The sequence below is a fragment of the Coregonus lavaretus genome (assembly GCF_964263955.1).
Source record: "Coregonus lavaretus genome assembly, chromosome: 3".
In the NCBI taxonomy this organism is placed as follows: domain Eukaryota; kingdom Metazoa; phylum Chordata; class Actinopteri; order Salmoniformes; family Salmonidae; genus Coregonus; species Coregonus lavaretus.
Window position 1 is genome coordinate 13,191,384 of NC_139990.1, and position 9,938 is coordinate 13,201,321.

Below are 9,938 nucleotides of genomic sequence, written 5' to 3' on the forward strand. Positions count from 1 at the left end.
TAACCAGGTAAGCCAGTTGAGAACAAGTTCTCATTTACAACTGCGACCTGGCCAAGATAAAGCAAAGCAGTGCGATAAAAACAACAACACAGAGTTACATATGGGGTAAAAAAAACATAAGGTCATAAAATACAACAGAAAATATATATACAGTGTGTGCAAATGTAGCAAGTAATGGAGGTAAGGCAATAACAGGCTATAGTGCAAAATAATTACATTTTTTATTTTTTAAGAGAACTGGAATTTTTTTATTTTATAACTCCCTTATACTTTGAAAAATCCCTACCATCTAACACTAAACTAACTATTAATAAAAATAAAAATAAAACCACCCTACTCCACTATTTAAATGTATTTAGTCCTACTTCAGGCCAACAGCCTGAAAGGATGGGACACCACCACTTAACACACCTTGTAACTCTTCTGATGTCAAGTCTCGCACACCCAAATACCTCTCTGCAGCTGCCACCACAACCTCAATGTTCTGTGACTTACGTTCCATCCCTGCAGTACAGTTGATAACCATTGCTATAAATGCTAAAAATCCAATCTTACTGAAACATATATCACTTGTTGGCTTATCCCTCTGTACGGGTACAGATCTACCACTCCTCTCAGGATCCCTCCCCCTTGACCCATCTTCCTCTACTTTCTTCACTGCCTCAGCATATGACAACTTCTGCACTACTCTAACCCTGGAAACATCAACCTGTCTCTCTCGCACCGGACATTTCTGATCCCCAGCCCCATGTGCACCCCTACAATTAACACATATCAATACTTTCCCCCAATGCTACATATTCCTTTGTCTCATGCCCTTCTGCACACTTCTCACATTTAGGAACATCCCTCCCACATTTTACATTTTACATTTTAGTCATTTAGCAGACGCTCTTATCCAGAGCGACTTACAGTTAGTGAGTGCATACATTATTTTTTTATAATGGCCCCTCGTGGGTATCGAACCCACAACCCTGGCGTTGCAAACGCCATGCTCTACTAACTGAGCTGCATCCCTGCCGGCCATTCCCTCCCCTACCCTGGACGACGCTGGGCCAATTGTGCGCCTACACACTGCTGCCACATGCCCATAAGCTTGACACCTGTAACAACGTAATGTAATCGGCACAAAAGCTTGTACGGGATAACTTATATATCCTAACATCACTTTGTCAGGCAAAGACGTCAAAACTCAAAAGAACAGACAATTACTCCTCTGTTTCACCACTCATGCCACCCTGTCTGCATCGCACCAAACAACTAAGCATCACAAACACCGGGAATCTTCCCCTTCAGTTGGTCAACTTTCACATTTACAGCTATCCGGAGTAATCACTCCTTTTCTTGAGAGTAAAACAATTCACATCTCTTGCCCCCATTTGTTTAACGCGGAGCACCTGCTCCCTCTGACCAGCAGAAACACAAACAATTATCACAAGACCACTTTTGGTTACCCTCACCAATTCCACAGCACCCAACTCTGTTTTCACCCACCCTGAAACCACAAATGGATCAGCCAAAAGGCAAGGGTCCACTTTTTCCAAAAACTTCACTCCTACTGTCACAGACTCGTCTTTTCCTGACCCTCGGTGCAAGCCTCAGGCTCCGAGAACTTCACCACACCTACCACCTCCGATACTAAGCCCTCATTCACTTCCAGTTCTCTTTCTGTCTTCAGCTCACTCTGCTTACACTTTCTACCATTCTTCTTTAACAAACCATCTCCCTTTTTTTTCCCGCCATTTTGAACCGACTCAAGCTCACCCTCTTCCTCCCTTACTCTCTTATACGTCCTCTGCCTCTCTTTTTTCCTCCATTCCTCCTCCGTATTCATCTCCTTATGATAATACTGCACTTGTCCTGACATACATCTTGTTCTTGCCTTCTCAAGGGACGCCATTTAACCGGCTGTCACAATCTCCGTACAATCAGCACGAACCCCTTGAGATGTAACGCTCAACAGTGCTCCCCACTTGTAAAGCAGCTGCTTCGTCTTGATGTTCTTCTTTTTTGACATAACTGTCAGCTGTCAGCTGAGGAGTGGTCAGAAAAAAGTTGTAATCACAAAAAAACAAAAAAATAAAAAATTATCACCTCGGTCAACGCCTACTGTGAGTCCTTGGTCAATGTAAAACAGTCTTTATTCCAGTTTAAAGGTTACACAAGTAACATTTCCACCTGCAAATAGCGCCAAATGGCAATTACATAGCTAAGCTAACAGCGATGAAGAAATTAAGGACTTGCGCCTCTCGCAAGTGTGTAGCTGACAAGGGAGGGAGTACGGGGCTTAGCATGTCCCTCAAGGAGGCTAAAAATAGATTTAGACTTGGAAAATTTGAATATTTTCAGAAGTAGTCGGGTTAAGGGAGGAGGATTGGAGGGAAAGAGAGAGGAAGGGAGGCAGAGGATGGGTTTGTATCTGTTGAAGCTAGCAAAACAAGGAAGATTGGTGTCAAGTTCAAACAAAGTGAGCCGGACCCCAGTTCGCATTCTGGAGGTGAAATGGAAGGGGTAGAAGGTGTTGTGAGGAGGTCGGAGACCGAGCCTAGTATTGATGGAAATGGTTATGATAAAGATTATTTTGGTCCAGTGGGAGTGAGATTTTTGCAGAGAATGGAACCAGGCCTTTTGGCTGATCCATGGGTGGTTTTGGGTTAGGTGGAAAGGAGGGTGGGTGCTGTTGAGTCGGTGAAGGTGGACTTGTGATGTTTTTTTGTGTTTCTTCAGATCAGAGGGAGCAGGCGCTCCGTGCAACGCAACTTGGGGAAAGACCTGTATCTTGCTTTGCACCTAGGTACAAGGCACCATTGAAGGAAGTGTTTTCTGGGGTAGCATTAAGTGTGGAGGTGGCACGGTGGGGACCGTGGTGAAACAGAGGTGACACAGTCTGTTCTTTTGAGCTTTGATTAGGAGTCTTTACCTGACAAAGTAATGTTAGGATATACTGTATTGGATGCCAAGCGCCGTTAAACCTGCTGCTTCTTCTTCTTCTTCTCTGTGGTTTATTGGCAGACTACACTCATAAGGTGTATTGCCGCCACCTACTGTACGGGGTAGTAAAAAAAAAATACATAAACCCCCCCACAAAAAAAATGTTTTAGATGAACAAATCATACTAATTACCAAAAATAACCACAAATAAACACAAACCAAATTTACACTACTACCCTGAATTTCAAACAAAAACGGTACTATTCAGATCCCTACACAGGCTCAGGAACCTGGGAGGGGGGAACCTCTTCATTCAGTACTCCCTGTAACATTTCGGCTATAAAGTCCTGGAGATCCAGAAATCTATTTGCCGCCTTCACAATGATGTCTAGCTGCTTTGATTTGTTATTAGTTTGACTATTGCAATTCATCACTTGCGCTATAAATGCAACAAAGTCCACCTTCTTCACAATTAGTATGTCGGGATCCTTCTCCTGCATGGCTTTCACTGCAGACTGTGGGACATCCACTACCATCTCCTCTCTACTCACTCCTTCAGCTATTTTCACTGCCTCCACATAGGAGACCTGCTGGATGGCCCTGATCCTAGCTACTGAGACCTCCTTTATCCGTACATTTCGCTACACCCCCAATAACATCTGCTAAATACAGTGGGGGGAAAAAGTATTTAGTCAGCCACCAATTGTGCAAGTTCTCCCACTTAAAAAGATGAGAGAGGCCTGTAATTTTCATCATAGGTACATGTCAACTATGACAGACAAAATGAGAAAAAAAAGTCCAGAAAATCACATTGTAGGATTTTTTATGAATTTATTTGCAAATTATGGTGGAAAATAAGTATTTGGTCAATAACAAAAGTTTCTCAATACTTTGTTATATACCCTTTGTTGGCAATGACACAGGTCAAACGTTTTCTGTAAGCCTTCCCAAGGTTTTCACACACTGTTGCTGGTATTTTGGCCCATTCCTTCATGCAGATCTCCTCTAGAGCAGTGATGTTTTGGGGCTGTCGCTGGGCAACACAGACTTTCAACTTCCTCCAAAGATTTTCTATGGGGTTGAGATCTGGAGACTGGCTAGGCCACTCCAGGACCTTGAAATGCTTCTTACGAAGCCACTCCTTCGTTGCCCGGGCGGTGTGTTTGGGATCATTGTCATGCTGAAAGACCCAGCCACGTTTCATCTTCAATGCCCTTGCTGATGGAAGGAGGTTTTCACTCAAAATCTCACGGTACATGGCCCCATTCATTCTTTCCTTTACACGGATCAGTCATCCTGGTCCCTTTGCAGAAAAACAGCCCCAAAGCATGATGTTTCCACCCCCATGCTTCACAGTAGGTATGGTGTTCTTTGGATGCAACTCAGCATTCTTTGTCCTCCAAACACGACGAGTTGAGTTTTTACCAAAAAGTTCTATTTTGGTTTCATCTGACCATATGACATTCTCCCAATCCTCTTCTGGATCATCCAAATGCACTCTAGCAAACTTCAGACGGGCCTGGACATGTACTGGCTTAAGCAGGGGGACACGTCTGGCACTGCAGGATTTGAGTCCCTGGCGGCGTAGTGTGTTACTGATGGTAGGCTTTGTTACTTTGGTCCCAGCTCTCTGCAGGTCATTCACTAGGTCCCCCCGTGTGGTTCTGGGATTTTTGCTCACCGTTCTTGTGATCATTTTGATCCCACGGGGTGAGATCTTGCTTGGAGCCCCAGATCGAGGGAGATTATCAGTGGACTTGTATGTCTTCCATTTCCTAATAATTGCTCCCACAGTTGATTTCTTCAAACCAAGCTGCTTACCTATTGCAGATTCAGTCTTCCCAGCCTGGTGCAGGTCTACAATTTTGTTTCTGGTGTCCTTTGACAGCTCTTTGGTCTTGGCCATAGTGGAGTTTGGAGTGTGACTGTTTGAGGTTGTGGACAGGTGTCTTTTATACTGATAACAAGTTCAAACAGGTGCCATTAATGCAGGTAACGAGTGGAGGACAGAGGAGCCTCTTAAAGAAGAAGTTACAGGTCTGTGAGAGCCAGAAATCTTGCTTGTTTGTAGGTGACCAAATACTTATTTTCCACCATAATTTGCAAATAAATTCATAAAAAATCCTACAATGTGATTTTCTGGATTTCTTTTCCTCAATTTGTCTGTCATAGTTGACGTGTACCTATGATGAAAATTACAGGCCTCTCTCATCTTTTTAAGTGGGAGAACTTGCACAATTGGTGGCTGACTAAATACTTTTTTCCCCCACTGTATGTGTATGTGACCAATAAAATTTAATTTGAAATTTGAATTACAACAACATGCTTCATCTGACTCTTCAACTACTACATATTTCTTCCTTTGACAAACACTTGCCACGTGACCAAACTTTTTACAATTGTAACACTACAACGGCTTCTGTACACACGGTCTCACCGCATATCTCACATACCCAAGTTTTACATAAGTTGGGAGAACCACTTCACCAAACGACAGTAAAACCGATAGGCTTTGCTCCTTCCATCCGTCTATCATTTGATTCAATCGACGTGCGTCTACCACTCCTGGAATGTTATCCTAAACCACACAGCCTTTATGTCCAACAAAACACCAGAGATGACACCTTTAACCTGTGCCCTACTCTTAAAATCATAGCTTTCCACATCATACATCGACATCTTGTTGAGCCACAGAGCTTTCTCCTTTTGCACTGTTGACACACACAAAATCAGCATCATACCGCTCCTGGTCACTCTGACCGATTCCACTTTACCCAATTCGTCCTTCACCATCTTTGAGACTGCAAACGGGTCACCCAAAAAAACATCCTTGCTGGTGAATCACACTCCAACCATAACCTGCTTTAGCCCTTTTCACTCCACTCTTCTTCATCATCGTCCACTCATTCTCATTCTCATCTCATCTCATTCTCACCAACTGTACTCGTGCCAAGAGAATCGCACAATACTTCCGCTTCCGCCATTGCTCCTCCAGTCATCCCCCGGACTCCCTCGCTCTTTGCTGTGAAAGATGCGAGAGTTTGTGTTCTCAAAGTATCACCCATATTGTTCGCATTCCAGCACAGCTGTTGCTTCACCAACTGTTCCTCCATTTCCTCCGCATTACTCACCGCCATTTCCCTTCCTGACCCTCTACCAAGCTTCCCGCCATTAAACCTCACAGAAGAAGAAGAGAATACAAATCCACCAACTTCCTGTGCGAAGCTGCAAAGTAGCGTTTTACCGCAACTGATTGTACATATCAATTGATCATCGGGCTAGGTTGAAAACATAGCAAAACAAAACAGTACAAGAAAGTACTTCTTCACGTCCTTGCAACACATATTTTTTTGGAGGTAAGAATGTAAAAGAAAAAGCAGTACTAAGCTATTTCAGGCATTTCTAAGACTAAGACGTGTCCTCCAAACCATGAGTAAATTATCTTCAGTTATCGCTACAATTGTAGGCCTACTAATTTGAAATGTTCATATTTTTGCAAACAAAATCTGTATGAATTCGTGAGCTGCCGTTCTGTTTCTATCCACATGATGGCAGTAACATTTAGTGTTTGAAATCCACTCACCACCTCGAACATACTAACGTACCTCCTGTGATCCGTGTTTTGACTCTGCTTATAGGCCCGTATCTTCTGAAAACATGTGGCTATTAATCCCTGTTATATCAATGTTTACCCAGCCTCATTCCTCTGTTATCAGCTGGATTTCACCCAGATAGTACAGCATTGATGACCATACCGCCCTCCACACCCATACATCAAATCAAGTTGAATGCTGTGTAGTTGTCAAATGAGAAACATCATTTGTTTTATTATTCTTGAGTTACAGAATTTACAATGTAGGCTAATCTATCCCAACATGCATAGTAACAATGTCTGTATTCCTCATAGGAGTGAAGTTTTGAAAGCAGTTGGGTTTAGCTAAGACACACTGAGGATGGTGGGGGTAGCAGACTGCTATGTAGTTGCTTTTAGCAACATACACTAGTGTTGCTCCCAATTGTATTGGGTTGTACGAAAACAGTCTGCGGGAAGCCAGAAGTTCAATACAATTCAATTTCAACTTACTGTGGTCATTATGATGGGGGGAATTTGAGACAAAATGTCTAAAGGATCATATTATTAAACATACTTTCCAAACGTGGGTCTGTTGTAGACCTCTCTGCTTACCTCATGTCAAAATAAAAGTAATGCACGTGTGCCATGTGGACAAAACATTTATAACTTGTTGGGGACTTTCATTTTGAAATGAGGTAAGCAGAGAGGAAGTGGGTCTACAACAGACCCATGTTTGGAAAGTCTGTTTAATAATAGGATCTTTTAGATATATTTTGTCTCAAATTCCCCCCGTCATAATGACCAACCGTCTGCCCACTGGCACAGTAAATTGAAATGGAATTGTATTTAACTTCTGGCTTCCCGCAGACTGTTTTTGTGCAACCCAATACAATTGGGAGCAACGCTAGTGTATGCAAATACACCCGTGGTGCTAAAAGCCGCTAAGTGCTATGGTGCAGTGCTATGGTGTTGTGTGTGTGTGCTGTGATGGGGCTGAGCTCGGTTCAGTGACAGAGCTACAAAACACTTTCATCATGGTCTTCTCTCTCTTTCTCGTTCTCTTTCTCTCTCTCTCTCTCTCTCTCTCTCTCTCTCTCTCTCTCTCTCTCTCTCTCTCTCTCTCTCTCTCTCTCGCTCTCGCTCCCGCTCTCTCTCTCTCTCTCTCTCTTCCTCTGCATTAGGAGCAGTAGTGTATCTGTAGTCAGTCTGTCATGTTGCATTTTTTTTATTTCATTTTTATCCTCCCTGTCCTTGTTTCCTCTCTGTTTATATAACATCATGTTAATGGTTTTATTATCCATTACTGAGATAATACAAGGAGAATGTGACAAGATATTTAATCCTGGTTTCTCTAATCTAATATGGCATTGTTTTATGTGGATCCTGTCCTCTTTTTTTCAGGTCAGGATTATTTTCTCTCTGAAGTGCAATGTTGCATGATTTAAAATGAAGGCTGACATGACATCATCACAAGTTTAACTCTTTTTAATTGTTGAAAAAATGTAGACATATCCTATCACAACCACAATACCTGGCACAAACTATATTTAGCCTCGATTTCCAGTCTGTCACATAGTTGTAGGTATATGTAATATTTCAGAAACAATTGATGATGAGAAAAAACAAGGTTAAATATATATAAGGTGGCCATAGATATCCTTGAGCTTGGCTTCAAAGAAAGCATTTCATTTATGTCAAAATACTAAACAAAGCCTTTAAGTTAACATACAAAACACACGTTACTATTGCCTATATAGTGAATACTTAATTTAATTTCCCGTTACAGAGGGAAAACATTTTACATCAATCTGTAATTGCGATCAAGTCAAAGTGATCGCACAACCTTTTGGAGCTCATAAATATGTATGTGGCCGTTGTGTGGTACTGGTGTAATTATCTGTAATGATTAAAGAAATGCAGACCAAACTGTTGAATAGTCAAATAACTTATTTTCGGCACATTATCATACCTGGAAATGCATAGTGGGCTGAATGAAAGAAAGACCAACGTCATATACAAAAGTACTGTACTGTAACCCACTCTACTATAACCCACAAGTAAGTGAGAAAGAATGGAAAGCCCAAAGTCATAAGCAATGTTTAGTGAAATAATTAAATGTTAAAATGTCAGATCCATATTTAAAATTGTTAATGTTTGAGATGGTTAGTTAGTTCTGCTCAATGCCAGGTCCTACTGCTGCTTTAGTCTAACCCAAAGGCCCTACTGCTGCTTTAGTCTAACCCAAAGGTCCTACTGCTGCTCTAGTCTAACCCAAAGGCCCTACTGCTGCTCTAGTCTAACCCAAAGGCCCTACTGCTGCTCTAGTCTAACCCAAAGGTCCTACTGCTGCTCTAGTCTATCCCAAAGGCCCTACTACTGCTCTAGTCTAACCCAAAGGCCCTACTGCTGCTCTAGTCTAACCCAAAGGCCCTACTGCTGCTCTAGTCTAACCCAAAGGCCCTACTGCTGCTCTAGTCTAACCCAAAGGCCCTACTGCTGCTCTAGTCTAACCCCAAAGGTCCTACTGCTGCTCTAGTCTAACCCAAAGGCCCTACTGCTGCTCTAGTCTAACCCAAAGGCCCTACTGCTGCTCTAGTCTAACCCAAAGGCCCTACTGCTGCTCTAGTCTAACCCAAAGGCCCTACTGCTGCTCTAGTCTAACCCAAAGGCTCTGGTCTTCTGCAGGACAGCCTGCCTGCCTGTTCTTAATGAGGGGAGTGACTCAGCTGTGTGTTAGTAGTTTATAGTCCATCAGGGCCTTGGTCTGACCCCTAGGGTTAACTCTGATGGTATGGACCACAGATTATATTTCTATGGTATGGATGTACCCCTCTGGCCAAGCCCGAGCTCCCTCCACAGACGGTTCATGGCAATGTGGTTTATACAATGTATAGTGATTTTATAGAGAATGCTTAAAAAAGCTGAGGCCCTGTGAAGAGCCATTGGACAATGTGATGCATGAATAGAAGAAGTGATGCAAGCTACTGTACCATAGAAATACAAACTACTGTACTCTCTCCCCCCCCATCTCTCTCTCTCTCTCTCCCTGTCTCTCTCTCTCTTTCTCCCTGTCTCTCTCTCTCGCTCTCTTTCTCTCTCCCTGCTTCTCTCTCGCCCCCCTCTCTCTCTCCCTGCTTCTCTCTCTCTCCCTGCTTCTCTCTCTCGCCCCCCTCTCTCTCTCCCTGCTTCTCTCTCTCGCCCCCCTCTCCCTGCTTCTCTCTCTCGCTCCCCTCTCTCTCTCTCTCTCCCTGCTTCTCTCTCTCGTCCCCCCTCTCCCTGCTGCTCTCTCTCGCCCCCCATCTCTCTCCCTGCTTCTCTCTCTCTCCCCCCTCTCTCTCTGTCCCTGCTTCTCTCTCTCGCCCCCCCTCTCTCTCTATCTCCTGCTTCTCTCTCTCGCCCCCCCTCCCTGCTTTTCTCTCTCGCCCCCTCTCTC